At 39.4% G+C, this 20,316-nt stretch overlaps 1 protein-coding gene across 1 annotated transcript in view; it reads right to left on the bottom strand.

Moving 5' to 3' along the window:
• Positions 1-20,316, bottom strand: part of GALNTL6 (polypeptide N-acetylgalactosaminyltransferase like 6) — a 2,516,565-nt gene that overhangs the window by 698,571 nt on the left and 1,797,678 nt on the right. The gene's annotated exons all lie outside the window — the stretch shown is intronic.

The following is a 20,316-nucleotide window of genomic DNA, read 5'->3' as shown; positions in this document are numbered from 1 at the left end:
GTGTATGTGGCCTTTATTGACAACTGTTTTTGTAGGACATACAATCCCATATAAATCTAGTTTTATTAATGCACAAGATATTACTTTCACTATAATTCTTATGATTGCTTTATAAACACACTGAAGCTATGTTCCAGTCGTGTGTCTCTCACATGGCCCATTGTTGTTTTCTCTATGTTAGCCAAATTATTCATGTTGTAGGCCTCTTTTTTGTGCACGCATTACTAAATATTGTGCTTGCTTCTGTGCCAGAGTGCATTTTTACACAGAGACACCACATGTTTTTACATTTTATTCTTTTCCCAGGATTTCTGAAGAGCCCACCCCTTTTAATTTATGTGGTCAGACACTAGCACCTAGACATATTAGGAGAATGCAGCTGCTGTCTTGAATACACATATCTTGTCATATAACTAGAAACAGGGGTTCTAGAAAACACTGACTCACTGAGCAAAGGTCCTGAGACAAGAACACTGCGTCAGCCGAGTTGCAGAACATCCACCTATGTGTGCTAAGGTACGGGGTCCGCCACAAACCCAGAGATCTATAATCTATGACCACTTAGCTTTGGTAGTGGGGGAGGATTTAGGCAGCTCTGTCAGATAAAATGACAGGGCTTGTTATTATATATGGCTTATTAACTATTTTGATGGCATTAGAAACATTTACCTGTTAATAAGTTATGTTGCAGTTACTGCATATTATAGCACAATGGTTTAAATAAACATAGTACACTTCCTTTGTGTCTCTTTTTTATCTTATTGTGGACAAGTACGAGTGAGAGAACAAAAGGGTGTGTCCTGTTACCATGATTCCTGAGAGGGTAGGTAGTGTGTTCTCAGGTGACAAACTTGTCTTTCTGGGAAGGTTAGGAGGGCAAGTGAGGAACTTTAGCTGGTCAGACTTGGGCTCATAGATACTGAGGTGGTATGGTAACTCACTCTCCTACATACTGATGTTCTATGGTCCCAAGCATAGTTCTGCTCCTTTGCAGAATTCCTACAAGACTATTATATTTATATTTTACAATACCAGGAAATTCTAGGGATTTCTAAAAACCTGGGATATCAGATCATTTTTCAAAACACAGTGTAGGCCCTATGATGACAATGGTCTTGTTTAATGGACAAGTATTAAATACTCAAAATGTTTTTAGTTCAAATGAAATATATATAGAGACAAATAATAATATTAAATTTCAGTGGGGTGAGAAAACTGTACTTGGTTCTCAAGCAGTCGTGGGTGCCAGACAGTCTTTGAGGCTGCTTGGCTGAATTTGAGTAGCCCTATTTTAGAGCAGATATTTTGTTGCTGAAATAGGATAAATTATCACACGTTTCAATGGAAGGTACCAGTATGTTGGTTCAAGAGCTGGTAGATTCCATCTCTTTGAAGATGCACAATGACTCTTTTTTCATATTATCAGTTCCACCAATGCGAGACTGAGGTATGCTATTTTGCTCTAACGTAGACTAACGTGTATACCCTTGACTCTTCATGCAATGTGATCTAAAGTGAGTTTTGGTTTGTTCCATTGTCTTTCTAGAGCCCTGTCTCTGCGTATTCCATGTAGGGTGTTGTCCGTAAATGACTTATTGGAATTCCTTGTAGACTTGTTCAGAGAGTAAACTGAGGTGGCGATGTTCAGGGCAATGTTTACTTTCTTCTTGAGGTGAGAGAAGAGGCCACACGTGAACTCCAGTTGAGTGTCATGAACTTTTCAAATTACTTTCAAAGTATAATACATCATCTGCTCTGTTTTAGATCCAATTGGATAGAGAGGCTGGGTTTCACATAGTTAAATATGTCATTGTTACAGTGATGTTGCGGTGCCCAGGTCTCTGGTCCAACCACCAGGTAGGTACCATATATCAATGGGTACACAAGTTATGATAATATGGCTCAATTTGCTCAGTTACAGGACATAAGTAGGTAATGAACAGGAGAACAGAGGCTGCTAGCTCTGAGTAATTGCGTATTTCACAACGCACAAAGTAGGAAGAGAAAACAAAATGATACATTAATTATTGGAAAAACTGACTACATTTTATCCCAGTGTGATATCATAATACTTTATCACATGACTAATAAAGTTTAGTAAAATTGATTGGTACAGCCCTAATACTATTCGGTGAGGCAATGGGAGACAGAGGGGCATATTATCAAGGGGGTTTATCTCCGCTTTTTTGGCTTTAAATGCCAAGAAAGCGGAGAAAAATTATCTCCCTATTACCTAGCTGTCGCTAACACCAGTTAGCGACAGCTAGTAGAAGATAGCGACCATCTTGGGCCCCACTTTGCATATCAGTGATATTTATCACTAATGACATGCAAAGTGGGCGTGCCAAGATGTTAGCGACTGAAAACAGTCTCTAACATCGCTATCTCCTATTACCAACTTTTGGAGATATTTGCGCTTAGCCTACCCTGAGCAGTTCTTAGCCATGTTATCCAATGGGAGGTGGATAACATGGCTAAGTGCATTAGCTCGGTAATGCATGAATATCGCTGACTTTTCAGCGATATTCATGCATTGCGGCGATTTTTATCGCATTTGCGATAAACCTTGGTAATACCAAGGTTTATTTGCGGTAAAAATCGCCGCAGCTCAGCGGTAAATTTTTGTCTCTAACCAAGCGATAGTGATAATTATCGGTATTGCTTGGTAATATCCCCCAATGTTTTTATAGTTCCTGATATCTTGAGAAGTTGACAGGCAGAGCTTGATAACAAGCAGTGAAACTACTGAAAGAGGTTATTTTTAAATGTTTATATAGAATAAGGAAAGTCAGGCAATTAGTGTTAGTTAACGCAGATTCTGTTCTACGTAGAATAGATAGATAAAGATGTGTATAGTAAATCAAAGACCATATGTTTTCAATAGTTGAAGAAAAGACCAGAAGGTTCAGGTTACACATTCAGAGAGTTCAGGGAGGATGGTATTTCTGCAAATGAATGACAGCTAAGAAGCGTCCCAACATTAGAATAGTTTGAAAGTTGGTAGTTCAAGCTGAAAGTCATTTTATCAAATCTTAAAGCAAGTTTTGTTCAAGTGAAAATTAAATGAGTAGAGGTTCGCAAGCTTATTGCACCCCAAAATATGCACATTCATTGAGGTGGTGTAAAATACTTTCTGGCAGTCAACACTTTTCTTTATGGCATATATTTTTTTCTGGCATGAATTGGTGTAAAAGGAACACATTTGGCCAGCTGGAAAAAACATTGCCATCATACAAATGTGAGTGACAATGTTAATATGAGTCAACCAGGACTCCTGGATTCTTAAACAGTTCATGCAGGAACATGTTATGAAACGTTACACAGCCTTTTAGTAAAAGCCCTATTCCTTGCTGGACAAAGGCTTTAGTGGGGCATATTTGAGTACTAGAACTGACAACATGCCATGTTATCCAGATGAAGCAGACTGTGTGGCTCCAAATATGTTAGAAAATACTTTCTTACCTCGCATTTCTATGTTGACTCCTGTGTGACATATTAGAGGAAGGTCTGTAGTTTGATAACTTCTTGGACCTTCTTGTTTAGTTTCTTTAAGAAAAGTGTGCATTTTTTCATGTTTTTGAGGATATATTGATAGCATCTTGTAAAACGAATCCAATAAGGACCTCTTACACGTATAGTTTAATACTCTATTGGTAAGACAACCAGGAATGGTTCAGCCCAGAGGACTGAAGCTTATTTCTTAATGGCCAGTTTCAATTGTACAACGATGATTTATAACAGATGTTGGATAAATATTATGGCACTTGTTTTTTTTGGCAGGGCTAGTTTTGGTCCCAGTCAATGGCATTCTAAACTAAGCCCACTTCAATAAATATGCTTACCAGAACTATTGATCACGAAAAATATGTGAGATCAGATGGTTGTTTTTAGTGAGTAGCACTGTAGTCTGTTTGTTTAATTTGCAGCCATAGACCTTGCTTTCGCCCTGTTTATGTCACCACTCTTCAGGCTGATTTGTGCCTTCTTACCAGATGTGGATTTTGGAGTGGAAGGAAGGGTTGGGTGATGCCTTTTTAGTTAGAGGTCGTCTATTTGCGTCTCTTTCAATTTACCCTGATCGTGCGTCCATGCAAGCATCGGACTATTAGTCGAAAAATAACATCTATGCATCACTTTTAAAGATATCTGTAGTATGAACATTTATTTTCAATGTAATATGTTGAACAGAAAATGTTCCGTATGAAACAACAGTATGTTAGTTAAAGGCAAATATTTAACAGTCTATTGTCTTCTAATTATTGTACTATGGCTGCTACTGCTCTGGATGTTTTATATGGCAGACTTTTAATTGCAATTTGTATGATATATTGATTGAGCACTAAATAGTAATTGCTTGCTTGTTAGGATCCCACTGTTCAATCAGGTTCAGATAATGACTTGCCGAATCCCAATTTAAAAAAGTCTGTTTTTGTGAACACATTTTGTAAAGGAATGGCTGCAATTGTATTTAACGTAAAGGGAAAAAACAGGTTCAATGCAGCATTCTCAATCTGTGAGTTGTTCATGCATGGGAAAGATTGTTTAGTCAAGCAAATCTTCTCAACACGCAAGGTGTGTAAGATTAATACTCTGGAAAATCCGTTCGGGCTTATGGTGGCAAATTAATGTTGCTTACAAGTGCAATAAACTGTGGGCCAAGATGGGCACAAAGAAAAGTATTTTGGGAAATATTAAGGGGTATGACTGACAGAATATCAGAAAGAAAAATATTGCGTGGACGTAAAATCATATCAAACATATCGAGGACCAAAATATCGAGAAGGCAAGTTCAAATAGGTAAGTGCAGATTTACTATTCTTAACTCCACATCTACATGCCTTGAACATCTTTCTATTTATTGATCTATCTATCCATCTATCTATCCATCTATCTATCTATCTATCTATCTATCTATCTATCTATCTATCTATCTATCTATCTATCTATCTATCTATCTATCTATCTATCTATCTATCTCTCTATCTCTCTCTATATATATGGTCCTCCACCTAAGGATACTTGGCTCAAACAGAGAAAGGGATTCTACAAGTGCAGGACATGCAAAGCCTGTCAGCATGGAATTAACACCACAGAAATTTCTATGCCATTTGGGGGGCCAAATAAAGTTATCACAAAAGCACTTGATTGTAAAACCGACCATGTGGTGTACGTGCTGGAGTGCCCTTGTGGTTTACGCTATGTCGGTAGTACCACCTTACAAGGGCACCAAAGGGTACTCCAGCACCTACGCGCAATCAAGAATCATGATCAGACATATCCGGTGGCCAGGCATTTTCAGAAACATCATGAGGGCGACCCTAAGGATTTAAAATACTTTTTGATCGACTCTGTGCCAAGAAATAAACGTAGTGGAGACAGAGTCAAGAACCTCAGGTTGCTGGAAATGCATTATATTCTGAGCCTCAATAGCAAACTTCCCAATGGCCTCAATAGTTCACAGGAACTCCATGCAAGCTTGTAGACTGGTAGACAATATTTCAAATCCCTCTATAACCCTGTAAATCTGTAAATATAAGAAACTACACATTAAAAGTGCAAAGATTTAGTATATAAACCAGTCACTTTCAGGTGTGCCACCGCAGATGATTACATAGTCCCCGTATTTTATATATAGTTGAATATTTCCAGATACCATCAGTGTATTTGAACAGATATAGGCCATCGGTTGGGAGTATGTTTTGCTGCCGCAAACATCCCCTTATAAAGAATTCCCTTCTTTTTAACCACTTAACAAATTGTTATTTGCACATTGGCACTTCTGTTTTGGGATATTTTATAATTAATATACGTATTAGATGTGAACACTGAAATGCATTGGTTGGATCCTTACGGAACCTTTAAAACATCATGGGCAAGTGGGTGAAAACATAAGGCAATGGCTATTTTTCCACAAGTAACAATGTATAACAAATTATTTTATTTGGATTTTTTACAATGGTTTTAGCATATTTATATGGTTATGATATGTATTTACAACCTATTTATATTTATTTATGTATGCAATATTTTAAAGTATATATTTATGTCTATTTTTGTACAGGTTATTTGATTGTGGACTCGATACAGGCCATTCAACAATTTATGTAAAACCCCAAAAAAAGGATTATGGCATTTATGCCTGGACGACCACGGACCATTGATTCAATATGTTTGTTAATTCACCTTATTTAACAAATCTTGGTTTTAACATTGTTAAAGTATGTTTTTGTAACAAACAGGTTGACTAAATTTAGTTGTGAACCCAATGCAATGTGTTGTCACTTTAAGAGGTGGGGGTCTTAAACCTGGGGAAAAAAACGAGAAAAAAAACCCAAAAAAGTGCTGTGATAGGTGGATGGCGTTATGTGATCAAGTCCCACGCTTGGGATGAAACGCGTAATGGCTGCCCCATCTAGCTGTACTATGGTGTGAAACTGCAAAAAGAATAAACTGAAGGATCTGTACTTTTGTGGTCCGTGCTCTTTGTTTGTGCCCTACGGAAAAGGGATTACGAAGCTGAAGAGTTTTTCTGCATATATATATATATATATATATATACATATGAAGCGTGAGTAATAGTTTTAAAGAATGGTAGCTGAGCAGAATTGGCAAATGGTTTTAAGCACTGAGGAAGGTGGAATACCGAAATGCATTTGCGACAATAAACCATTTTTTCGAAGACCCCTGAGTATGCTCCGTGTGTTTTGAAGTTGTTGTGTAACAAGACGGAGTCACCTACCGTGACGGAAGCAACCGCTGCAGTGTTCGGCAACCTGGTGAACGGTGTTGTGGAATAGTTTTGGTGTGCCTGAACCACCGCCGCCAGCGCTGGTATTCCTGTGAGGGAGTCGGCTAATCAGTCTGGGGTACCTCAACATGCCAAGAGATACCCGCGAGCGTCTGTGCAATTTCCACGGCGGGAAGCGAAGGGACTACGCTCAACTCAATCTACAATTAAAGGCCTCACCATCAACACAGCACTTTAATAGGCAAAATGATGAAAAAGCCAAGAACATTTAATACATGGATAACGGACATGGACTGCAAAGGTGAATTATGGGACATTGAGTCCCCGCCGATCCGCTATCTCTGCCCAATGTGTGATGTGCTGTCCTGTGATTGGTTGAAGCCGCGCCAATGAAGCGTGAGTAATAGTTTTAAAGAATGGTAGCTGAGCAGAATTGGCAAATGGTTTTAAGCACTGAGGAAGGTGGAATACCGAAATGCATTTGCGACAATAAACCATTTTTTCGAAGACCCCTGAGTATGCTCCGTGTGTTTTGAAGTTGTTGTGTAACAAGACGGAGTCACCTACCGTGACGGAAGCAACCGCTGCAGTGTTCGGCAACCTGGTGAACGGTGTTGTGGAATATATATATATAGACGATCTCTTCTTTATATGGCAGGGTACCATGCTTGAAGCCCAGGAATTTGTGAAGGCATTGAACTGCAATGATCTCAATCTTGAATTTACCTCCACCATGAGTAAAACGCAGCTCTGTTTTCTTGACATGGAGGTTTATATACATGATGGCAATTTAGCGACACGGCTATATAGAAAGCCTACTGCGGGTAACACCATCCTGCACGCAGCAAGCCAACACCCGCATCACTTAATACAAAGCATCCCCTTCGGGGAGATGCTACGTATAAAAATAATCTGTAGTGATGACGGGGAATGCCTAAGAGCCATGGAAGGAAGCAGATCACGTTTTTTGGCTAGAGGGTATTCACCTAGAGTCATCGCCAGGGCCATAGAGCGTGCAAACAATATGACTAGGGCACAGATTCTGGCACCTAAATTAAAATGTGATACTGATCAACAAGTGACTTCCAAAGATAGCTCAAGGGTAGTGGTTACATATAACCAACAACACAATGAGATTAGGCGAATCTTTAGCCGCAACTGGAACCTGGTGACGGGGGATCCCGTCATTGGTGGGACAGTGGGCAAAAGACCAGAGTTTTCTTTTAGAAAATCCCCCTCTATGTCAGACAGGCTAGTAAAGAACCACTTGGAACTTCCAGTATCTAAAACCTTTATGGATCTGAAGAAAGGTTTTATAAAATGTTCCAGCTGTAAGGCCTGCAAAAATGGATGCAACACAACACGCTACAGCATCCCATTTAAAGAAGAACCTGTACTAATAACCAAACAGTTGTCTTGCAAAACGGAGTTTGCCGTTTATGTGCTGCAGTGCCCCTGTGAACTCAGGTATGTAGGGAGTACCCGGCTTCCGGTTCACAGGAGAATACTGCAGCACCTGAGGGCAATCTCCAATAATGAGCAATCCTACCCGGTGGCACGTCATTTTCAGGCGGTGCATGGGAGTGATCCCAAGCACCTCACCTATTTTGCTATAGATTGTGTACCACCCCTTAGGAGAGGGGGAAATAGGGATGGGCTATTGAGGGTCCTTGAGACTCGGTACATTTTGGAACTGAACAGCCGTGCCCCTGGAGGTCTTAACGCCAGTGAGGACTTATAAACCTGTCTGTAGTTCTTATTATCTGTAGCTGTACCCAACCCCGAAATGATTATACTGTTTGGTAATGGAATAACACTGTCCTGTGCAAACTTGAAAGAAAAATAACATGTCATTGAAACTGTTTTGCATTCCCGGATGGAACTGTGTGTTAACACCTGTCAGTTTAATGAATTCCAAAGGGAGGGGCTCTTCCCTTTTTTTAATAATTTTGAACAATTTTTGTTTGCACTATACACTTTAAATATTCTTTTTTTGCACTTTAGCAATGATGGCTGCTCCTTGTTACATTATGGGAATCTAATGATATAAATTGCCAATGTTTACATGAAATTGTGTTTACATATAGCACTTGACACTTTATTGAAAAATCCCACTTGGGATATATTTTCTAAATGGTGGTTTTTAGAAGGGTCAGAAAATAGAAACTCAAATCAATTCGTGGATTTAACATCTGAATTTTATGATCTATGCATTTATATATTTATATTTATATATTTATATGTATATAGTCATGAAGTTTTTTGTACATACTTATTTATTTGCAAGTTTGCACATACATGTACATACTTCTGTTTATTCACCCACTATGGGTTATATCTTTTATACAGGGAGGGCTAAAGATTGATGGTTTAGTCCTTTATCCGTTTCATTACACCCTTTTGAAAGCACTTTTTTGAATATGGTGGCCGCTATGTAGTCCACCTTTTGTGTCAATGAAAATGAAAATAAATTCCCATGTAACTTTGCGATCACATCATGTGATCAAGACAGTGGATACTGTCGAAACGCGTAATGGCGGGCATGCTGGGCGAGATTGAGCAAAAATAAACGCACTTGTTTGGCACCATTCCTGGGTTCCTCTCTTCGTTTGTCCATGGCTGTGTGAAACTTGGCAGCATTGGAGTTTGGAGACGAGTTTTTCCTTGATATATATATATATATATATATATATATATCCAACATAGTTGCCTGTCGAAAAGAAGGGAGCCTCCCACAAAGATAAGCTGTAAACCACCTTTATTCAATGCAGACAGCAGCATGTGGGAACCTTGGCTCGCAGCAAAATAATGTCCTGCCTGACGCGTTTCCTGCTCAAAAGCACTTCCTCAGAGGCAATGGACAATGTTCAGGATAGTACGGCCATTCTTCAGCGCCACAATTTGACTACGTGAAGTCACGCCCCAAAGGGGGCGCGGCCACCCCAGTGGCCCGATGGTACTTGTGGTGCAGTTCCTTCGCTAGTGCGCTGTCGTGACTAAACTGAATTGTATTCAAATGATCCCAAGTGGGTGGTGTAGTCAGGTTAAACATCACGCTGTTGGCTTTACTCCGCATAGAACCGGCATCTTCGCTCCTTTGCAAAGGCATCTTGTGGCGTCTCTGCAGGAGGGCTGTACACAGCCCCACTGCACCACCCACTTGGGATCATTTGAATACAATGCTCGCAGAGGAGTAATGTATGCATGGCAATCTAAAGGAACATGGGCTACTGTTTCAATTTGATCTAGACAGAAGGGGCATTTATCACACTCATCTTTACCCCACTTTGCAGTAAAGGATCTAATTGCAAAGTACCTACCCTTCACTGGATATATAATTTCCGGTCGGATGGTTTTGTTATAATATCCCAATATTGCTCAAGACAGGGGAACGATTTGAATTTCATAAATTTGCCCGTTAATGATGAGGAGGTGTGACTGCGGTATGTATTGCAGAACACCATTTCCCAATATTTTGCCTTTAGAGCTTCTTTGGAGGGGAAGGACGCATTAGAAGGATCTGCCCATAGTACACTCATGCCCATCATTTTGAGAAGAAACTTTATTTCCAGAAGCCATTTGATTCCATGTTGGCTATCTGCCAGGATTATGTCCATAAAGCCTGATGCATAATGTTTTAATTCCTTTGTGGAACAAAGCCTCCGCCAATATAAAAGGGGGCGAAGTCCAGCCAGGTCCACTACGAATTTCATGCCAAGGTCATACAACAAGGGGGCCGAGGGGGTACTTTCTGGAACACCTATAATTTTCCTTAAAAATGTTGTTTCTACAACAGAGATCGACCTGAGGTTTTCATAGCCCCACAACTCAGCCCCATACAGAGTGGAAGTCAAAATTTTCGATTCATAAATTTGTATGACTGAACTTATAGGCCTAGTGTATGACAATCTATGTTGGGTAAAGACATCCCCTGCATTTTGGCAAAATTTCAAAACGGACATATCCAATTGGCCCTTCCATCCCATGTCTTTTTGTAAAGTTATGCCCAGATATACAAAAGACTTAAACTGTTCCAGGGGGAGATTATTCATACTTATGCCGCCCCTAAATGATCTATGCTGATTAAGGCCCTGCGAAATGCAAAAGTCATTAAAGCACTTCAGGGCGCGTTGGAGGCCACTAGGGGGTTTTGATAAAATGAGCGTATCATCCGCAAACAACAAAATGGGTGTGCGGATGCCGGCCACCACTGGGCCATCAGTGGCTACGTGCATAAAGGAGTCCACTATACCATTAATATAAAGGGAAAATAAGGTTGGCGCTAGCACGCAAGGGGGAATCATTGTGCTCCATTCCAGGGAAAAATACATAGACTAGGCATATAGACAGCTTGATACTATTGAATGTTATCAAAGGATAAATAAACAGGTACGTATAGACTTTCAAGACAAATACCATGAAACTATTACTCAATGGTACAATCAGAAAATTATTCAATGGGAAGAATTCCAATTCTTAAAACAATGACATACCTATGCATTATATACCATTTATATATATATATACATACCAATATATAATTATATACCAGCGTGACTGACTCTCACCAAACCAGTTTGCACCCCGTAACTACCTCTTTTGCAACTTCTACACTGGCTGCCCATTAGGAAGAGAGCAGTGTTTAAGCTCTTAAAGATCGTGTTTTAAGCACTGCAGCGGACTGGCCCGGCGAACTTAAGGAAAGGAAGAAGTTAATTCCTTATGTCCCTGTATGCCATCTCAGAACAAGCAATCTGAAATTGCTCTGTCCATGTAAAATTAGTAAAAAATGGGTGGGTGTGCATTCTCTCATCTTGCCCCCTTCCATTGGAACAGACTACCAGATGAGAGACGAGCCTGCACAACCCTGGTGCAGTTTAAGAAGCAGCTTAAAACTTGGTTGTTCTAATTTCTTTATTGTCATAAACTACCAGTACTGTGCAGCCAGGCCGCTGGGAGATCTCTTTTTGGAGGATTCTTTGCGCATTACAAATCCTAATAATAATAATAATAATAATAATAATAATAATGATAATATTATTAATAATAATAATACAACACCAACTTTTCACATTTTTACCTAAAATCCATAATGATAGGTTGATCCCACTTGGATGACAAATCATTTTGTCCAAAAATTGTCACTTAGAAAATGCATCCATATATGTGGATCACTTTTTGTTTCCAGAATCTTGCATGGGCACAAACATTTTTATCAATAAAATAGAATATTATGAAAACCTGCAAATATTTTTGGAGAGCTCACAGGATTAACTTCTTGCAACATACACATATGCTGCTAGAGATGATCCAAATATCTCTCAATGAGAAAATGTTCCTTTTGAAAATTAGTGCTTTTAACCACTACTAGGGACAACCATGGGCACCTACTTTGTCCCAAGCTATGCAAAATTAGTCACTGGCTGGTGGGAGGAGCATGTGCTGTGGTCAAGTTAACTGGAACATTACATTGAAGATGAAGTAGCGTGGTTTAGGTACATCAACAATGCATTTCTAATCTGGAAAGGGCCTGAAACAGTTTATTTTGGCCCTTAATGCTAACCAAGGAAATTCAAATTTTGACAAGAATTATATTAGGGAGAACATAGACTTTTTGCAACTCAAATTGACAGTGACTGCCTATAACCTGGAGACAAAGCTTTCTAGGAGAAGAACAGGAGATCATTCAATATTTCATGCTAATAGTAACTATCCTGCAATCTCTAGATGGAGTATCCATTACAGTAAAGTCCTAAAATGTAGCTGCAGCTTGAACTAAACAATTATCATGGTTCAAAAACACATGATAAATAGATTTAAAGAAAGGTTTACTCAAATAAAATGCGTAAGAAAGCTGCTGATAAAGCTTACAAAGTGAACAGAGAAAAGATCTTGTACAGGCCTACTCATGTACTCCAATAAAGTGAGAGAAAAAGAAGGTACCGGCTTGTTTGATTATCACCTATCAAAATCAGACTGGGAAGTTGAGGGGAATGTCATGGAAATACTGAAATATCCCAAAGGAGATTTTGGTGGAAGTCCATCCATAACATTTAAGTTAGGTACATCACTAAAGGAAAGATTAGTTCATAGTCACCTAAGCCCCACCTCCCCCACTTGGTTGTAAATAACATTAGGATTACATAGATGCAGCCAATGTAAGGCCTCTAAATTCAGCCATAACATGAAAGAATTTGTCTTGAATCAGATCAAGCAAAAACATAATATCAACAAATTCATCACTTATGAAACAGATCATGTGGTTTATGTCATCACTTGTTCAAACAGAATGCTGGAAGTAGCAATTCCTATTAAAGAAATGCACCTTCGAACACACAAAGGCAATATCTATGGGATAATCTGCAGCAGGACATGTCATGTCACAAGAATGGCTGGAAAACTGTACATTTTGTCAGGATCGATTACAAAGGTGGGGTGACAGGACATTAGATTGCTATATATATGTTTATAGTACCTACTGGCGGTCGCCAGTAGGTATATATAGTTAGGATTTTTTTGAATAGGGATTTCTGAAAATTCTATGTTGAATAACTTTGACGTTGAAGGACGGAATTGGCTGAAATTTTCAGGAAAATGGCACATTTTGTTTCTGAGTGTCCCCTGAAAGTTTGGGGGGGTTTCTTGAATTGGGGGCCAAGAAAAAAGGGGGTCCCAAAACGTGTTTTTAACATTGAGTTTTCCATAGGGCGGTTGAACTCACTTTTAGCTCGAACGGCAGAATGGATTTCTATGAAACTTGGCAAAATTGTAGGGACTGGTAGTCCGATGTGCCTTTGCTAGGTCTCAAGATATGTGCTCTAGTGGATTTTGAGTAATTTAGGTTCAAAAAAATATGTATATCTGTAAGCGCGCCCCAGTACGCGCACCGGAGAGCGCTCCGGGCGCGCTACGCGACTTGCGCGCGGAAAGCTGATTGGCTCTCGGGTGTCTGTAAACATTCTACACAGTCCGGAGCGGCCGCCATCTTGTGTCTCGGTAGGATCGAGACACAAGAGGTGGCCAAAACAAAGGGGGAAATGACCATAAGGGGGCAGAGTAGATCCTCCCTGACTCCCTAGGTTTGATGTGGGGGCTTAAAAAGGGCCCCGCGGGGCAAAAAAAAATTTTTTTTTAAGTTTTTTTGCGGGGGGAGCGCCCGGTACGCACACCGGGAAGCGGTCCGGGGAGCGTACTATGGGGAAAAAAGAATGATAGACTTTTCAAATATTGTATGTTTATTGATTGTTCTTTTTGTTGTTTTTTTTTTTTATTTAAGTAGCAACATGTAGGTACCAATGCAGAGTCTAAAAATTAATATACACCGTCTCCTTTGTAGATATCTTGCATGTTGTTTCAGAAATTATTGTGGTATATGGAATTCATACCATAGTCTGTCAGGAAAGCAGAAAAAATATGGAGGCAGGAGATGATAAAGAGATGTTAAATACACATTGGAGATAATATAGTTAGAGAAAGGAAGTAACTATGAGCAAACTTACTATGTAACACAAAAATGTTGCACAGTATATTTTAAGTCTCACTTTATATAATATCTTTTTGGGTACTATTTCATAATTTTCATATAAAAAAGAATAATGTCTCAAACAATTTTAACTTTTAAAATTTAAATTTATTGTTCTGATTTTTCAAAATCTAAAAGAATTTGTAACATTAATTCATCTGGTATGTCCTCCTTTTCATTCCATGATTCACATTCTTCAACACATTTAATTAATTCTTGGTCTACAGTGTCATCCAAAAAGTCTATTTCTTCTTTTTCTTCATTAGGATTGTTTTCAATCTTAATTTGAAATGAAATATTATTTTCTTTTTGTTGTGCTTCCATTTTCTTGCTGTAAATTGCATAAAAAATAAATATATCAGTAGAGATAGGGCACTGTTGGGTTTAAGTTCAGGCAGGTACTTGTGAGTTTTTAACAGTGAAGTTATCTTTGGGCACTGTATGTTTTCAGGCAGGAAGTAGAACTATTAAAAAGTGCCTGTGATGAAGCCTAAGTAAATTCATAATTATACCACAGAAGCCTAACTCAATCAATAATTTAAATGATTAAGCCTTTCTCAATGACTAACTCTTATAGAGGGACAGTATATAACTGTCTGAAAACGTTTTCCTAAATTAATTTAAAGTGCATAACATAGTTCTCCTTTCAAATTTTTAAAATAACATCTTACCTTTCAAAATGAAGTTTAAGTTGTCAGTGAAAATGCTCTTGAAATGTACTTCAGGAAGTAGTAGTCAAAATGGCTGTGTTTCTCTCTCTTTCTTTATATATATTCAGGTACATAACCAATCAAATGTCATGAAATAATAGTAGAAAATGAAAGTAACATTTTAATTGGTTGTCAATTCTAACACTTCATATGTGTTTTTGTCATGTAATTTACCTCAGGATATTTAGTCAGGCCTACAGCATAAATGTCTCAATGGAATTCCATCAATTTGGGTAAATGGTAGGGACTGCTATGTAGTAGGGCTTATTCTATATTTGATGAAAGTGTCTCCAGTGGTTTTTCTGTAAATTACTTTCCCACCTTTTTTTAGCGAGCGCTTACCGGTGCGCGCCCCTGTACGCGTACCGGCAGCGTTACGGGAGTCCTCCATTTTGTGTTTCGGTAGAATTGAGACACAAGATGGAGGGCAAACAATGTTCGGAATGGGTAGAAGGGGGCACGGTAGACACTTCCTGACCCTCTAGGTTTTCTGAGGGGGGCTTAGGACGCTCATATAGGCAAAAAAAAATAAAAAAATTGCGTGGGCAGCGCCCGGTACGCGCACCGGTAAGCGTACCGGGGAGCGTACTTTGGTGAAAAATAGTGAAAAAAGTTAGAAAAAGATAAACGTTTTGAATGAACAGAGGTAGGGTAGCTCTGAAAAGAGCTATTGGGTTCTGTGGCTGATTTAGGTACCTACAAGTAGGTTCAAATGCACAGTCTTAAATTCAGGAGGAATATTCTATTCCCCTCATCTGAGAAGTGCACACCATCTCCTCTGTAAATGTCTTGCATGTTGTAACGCAAGTTATTGTTGTATATTGAACCCATTCTAAAGTCTCTCATGTAAGCAGAAACAGATGTATTCACATGTTTCCGTGCTTTCTCAAATTGTGGACAAAATTGGTTGGAACAGTTCCATTTCTGTCTTAGGCATATATTGGAATATACCAAGGCAGTTTGGGGAAAAAGTGTCATCAATTGATGAAAGGTGTCCTTTAAAAGCATTTCCAGACCAACCCCAGTCATAGTGCCAAAATCATTTCCACCACAGTGCACTATTAAGAGGTCAGGGTTTGGCAGATGCATAAAAAAATTATATTAAAAACATAAAATATATTTTTCCTTCAAAAGAAGAATACATTTTACAGCTTTTGATATTTGCTATTAAAAAACCATTGAAATTCACTGAAAAACCCATAGGTTATGGACCATATATAGTTAGGAATTAGCATTTACAAAACCTTGAAAATTCACTGAAAAAACCATAGGTTATAGACCATATGTAGTTAGGGATTAGCATTTACAAAACCTTATTTTACTCACACAAAACCATTGAAATTCGCATATATAGTTAGTTGCACTAACTATATATCACGCACCCGCAATCCACTGCTGATGATGTCACATATTACATCATTCATGACATGGTCAGTATTTCTTTATATAAATATATATGTGTGTATATATGTGTATATATATCAGAAGAAACCCGACTGCTTCTAGTCGCGGTCACAAGCGATATATATATATGGCATTTTCTATGGTAACACGATCTGAACTATAAATACCCAGTGGCGAGCACCATTTGGGTAATATATATATATATATATATATATATATATATATATATATATATATATATATATATATATATATATATATATATATATATATATATATATATATATATATATATATAACCCAGTGGCGCTTGCCACTGGGTAGTTATTGTTAGGATCATGTTTCCATAGAAAATTGCTCTTTTTTCTGTTTCTAATAGCTTTGTTGCTGTTTGTCAAATCTCCAGAAAACATTTAGCAAAGTACTACTTTTTGAGTAGTTTGCACATGGAAAGTTTTAGAGTGATCCATCAAGTGAGGGCCGAGAAAAAGGAGGTGTTCTAAAAAAATGGCTTTTCCCCATTCCTTTTTCCCTAGGAACTTTAGACACAGCTACAGCCCGAACCGTTGAAACGCTGACTTTGACAGAAAGCTAGATCACGGATAAAAAAGAGCATTTTTATGTTTTGGTCTGAATTAATTCAGTAGTTTTTAAGCACTAATGCTTGAAACAAAGGTATATCAAGGGACGTGTAGCCTCCACAAATTGAACAGACCTCGAAATAAGATATGATTGTCTGCAATCACCTCAACCAAGAAGTGGTAGTAGGCATCTTAGTAATTGGGACACAGTCCTGATTCCAAAGAAAAATGGATAAATAAGACCTAAGGTGGCAGAGTACAGATACCCTGACAACCTAGGCCTGTTAGTGGGATCCCAAACTGCTGGGACAATGCTTATTTCCCTGCATTGAACACAGGCAGGGAAAATGTAAAGTTCTGTTGGAAAAGGAAACATATAAAATTCTCTGTTAGAAATGGGATTCTTGGTAGGCTGACGTTTGCACCAAGGCCAGGCAGGAATCACCACTCTAGTCAGGGTAAGCTGCATACACACTAAAAGATAACCTGTGATCACCCTATGGTAGCTTGGCACAGAGCACTCAGGCTTTTTAAAAGAGTCAATCTGTAAAGTGTTTGTACAACACACACACTCAGAGCACCACAAGGAATACATTGCTACAAGACTCCCTCCAGGGTTAGAAAATTTGAGAATATTTATCTGAGCAAAATATGACTGAAACAACAAAAATTCAATCAGTAGAAGTTGAGTTATGAATTTTTAAATATTAAATGCAAAAACAGTGATTAGAAATCACTAGCGGTCGAAAGGTTACTTGTAGTCATGAGGGAATAGTGCAAATCCAAAGGTCAGGCTGTCTGCAATGGAGGGCAGGCCGTCTACAGGACCCACGCAAGACCTGCTGAGAAAGTACCTTTTATGGGTCAAAGCATTGATGCTGAGGGCTCCATGCGTCAATCTTTTCCACACAGCCAGGTCGCTGCATTGTCATTGAGCTATGCTGAAGTGAAGGCATTGCGTCATTGGCAAGCCGCACAGAGGGTCATCATCGGGCCTTGCAGATAGTCGAACCACTGTCGTCGAACAGCCTCTGCATCAGCATCAAAGGTCGTTGTGTCAGTTTTGATTGGCACAGTGATGACAATGCATTAGTTTTGGAGGGAAACAGAGGCAAAAACCATTTCTGAGGCTCAGAACTTGAAAAGAGCACCTCAGGCAAGGCTAGTACTCACAGAAGGCAGAGTACAGCAGCACCAGCAGAATTGAAGGAAGTCTTTTGTGTCCCTGAGACATCAGAAAACAGGAGGCAAGCTAGCAAGTCCATGGAGATCACTTACAGAGAAGGTAGGGTCCAGTTCTCCTTCAGCAGAGCAAGGGTGCGGCAAGCAGGGACAATAACAGAAAAGGAGTGCTTACAGAAAAGCAGTTTGGTTGAGTCCTTGAAGTAGCACAGCAGTCCTTCTGACAGAGGTTCAGTTTAAGATACAGAATTGTCTGATTTCAGGGAGTCATAAACCTAGCACTTATACCCAAAAGTGCCTTTGATGTAAGAGGTGACTTTAGAGCAACAACTTTAGAAACCAGGAAGAAAATACTCAGCTTTCTGCACAGATGGGATTTGCTTTAATTTCCTGAGGTCTATGACAAGATGCTGAGGCTACCCAACTAAGGCATGCCTGTGGTAGGTAAGATTTTCCTGGTTCATCCCACTCTGAGGTTTTTGATATGAAATTCATCACTTCCTTGGGGATGCATAAACTTTGGGCCCCTTGGTCTGCTGGTGCATCACTTTTTATGATGCTCCAACAGTGCAGAGTGCAGACCGTTATCTATGAGAAAACACAAAGTCACTTTGATTGGTTTTTCATAGCCATGGTGTGAGGCAATGCAGTGCAAGTTGCTGCGTTGCTTTACACTGCGTCAGAGAGGCGTTCCATGAGGGATGCTGTGGGTGATCCCTGCAACACCCATGGGTTTTGACACATTACCAGATTTAGAAGGATCTGAAAACCTGGGAATGCATCAAAACTGTGCACCTCCACAGGGCAGGTGTAACAAGGAGAAATGGGGCTATTTCTCCTTGTATTTTCCTCTTTCTATAGAAAAAGGAATACACCTCCATGGAAACAGTCCTGCCAACAACTCAGACACTCTTGCACCATGGTGCTAGGGTGCCTGCTTTGATGCTTGGCGTGATGTGCACTGGTGCTGGCTGAAAGAACTGGACTGCACTGTATCTCGTAAATATGGTGCATTCCTGCCCTTTCGACTTGGGGGTAAGGCAGCACAGCAAAAACACTTGCGGCACTGCCCTACACCAAATCATTGTAAATGAGTCCCCAGATATTTGATCTGTTGAGACTGTCAAACTTTTTGACTCCCCAAAGACCGGAACAGGACGCTGACTCATACCAACTGAGGTACACTCTAGGTGGGAAAGACTTCCTTTGCTAATCACATTCTGAGCATTCTGAAGTGAAATTCAGGGCTTCCATAAGACTGAGGAAACCAGGTATATGACCTGATGGAGTCCACCCCTGCCTTTGCTCCTCCCTATGCCCTGATGAAGGATTTTAATCTGCAACAAATGATTAAGACATATTAACCCGAGAGCCGGAAAAGGGAAGAAAGTGACACCAGTGGTGTAGTGAGGTTGCGGGTTAAAGATTTCTAATTTGTCCTGCTATGAGCTTCTGATAACACGTCTTGAAGCTTCAATGGAACCTTGAATTTAACATAGACGGCAATGTGAAGTCACTCTGAGCTAGAACATCCTGCCTTGCCCAGCTGGAGTATTTGACTTCTATTTTGAAGACCTGTAGGTTAAAAGAAAGGGTAGATCACTAGCCTTTGCCCAATCCATGCTCCTTTGCCTTTGACCTAAACAGGTACCTAAAACCAGTCACTTGCTACCCTTAGTTTTACATTGACTTTTGAGGTCCCTATTGTTTTCCGTGGGTGCTTTTTCTTTAAAAATGCCTAAATGGCCACAATATTTTTTTTGCCGTTTTGGAGTCATTCTAATTACATTTTGTTCTCTCTTATTACATTTCTAGGGCAATTGTATCTGTTTCATTTCTCACATTTATTGTTGTTTTAGTATTACTAAAGTAATTTACATACTATTTTCTGTTGCGAGCATAGCACTTGTGCCACGATTACAAGGGGTATGCTTGGGCTCCCTCTTTGAATCCTAATATGACTCTCTGGATACAGAATTGTTTAACTTTGTTGGTGTTCATCCACTGCTCTCCTCCCAGTTAACAATTCCGTTTCCCACTATGTCTTACGTGTAAGGTAAGATATTATTGTTGCAAATTGGAGACACTCAATATCTCCGATATCAACACTCTGATGTCCCCTTCTTAGACCTTGTCATCAGGCATGCACCAACCACACCAAGCCATATT

This window comes from Lissotriton vulgaris, chromosome 3_1, assembly GCF_964263255.1.
Source record: "Lissotriton vulgaris chromosome 3_1, aLisVul1.2, whole genome shotgun sequence".
In the NCBI taxonomy this organism is placed as follows: domain Eukaryota; kingdom Metazoa; phylum Chordata; class Amphibia; order Caudata; family Salamandridae; genus Lissotriton; species Lissotriton vulgaris.
Note: the sequence above shows the minus strand (reverse complement) of the source record. Positions and strands in the feature narration are given on the sequence as shown.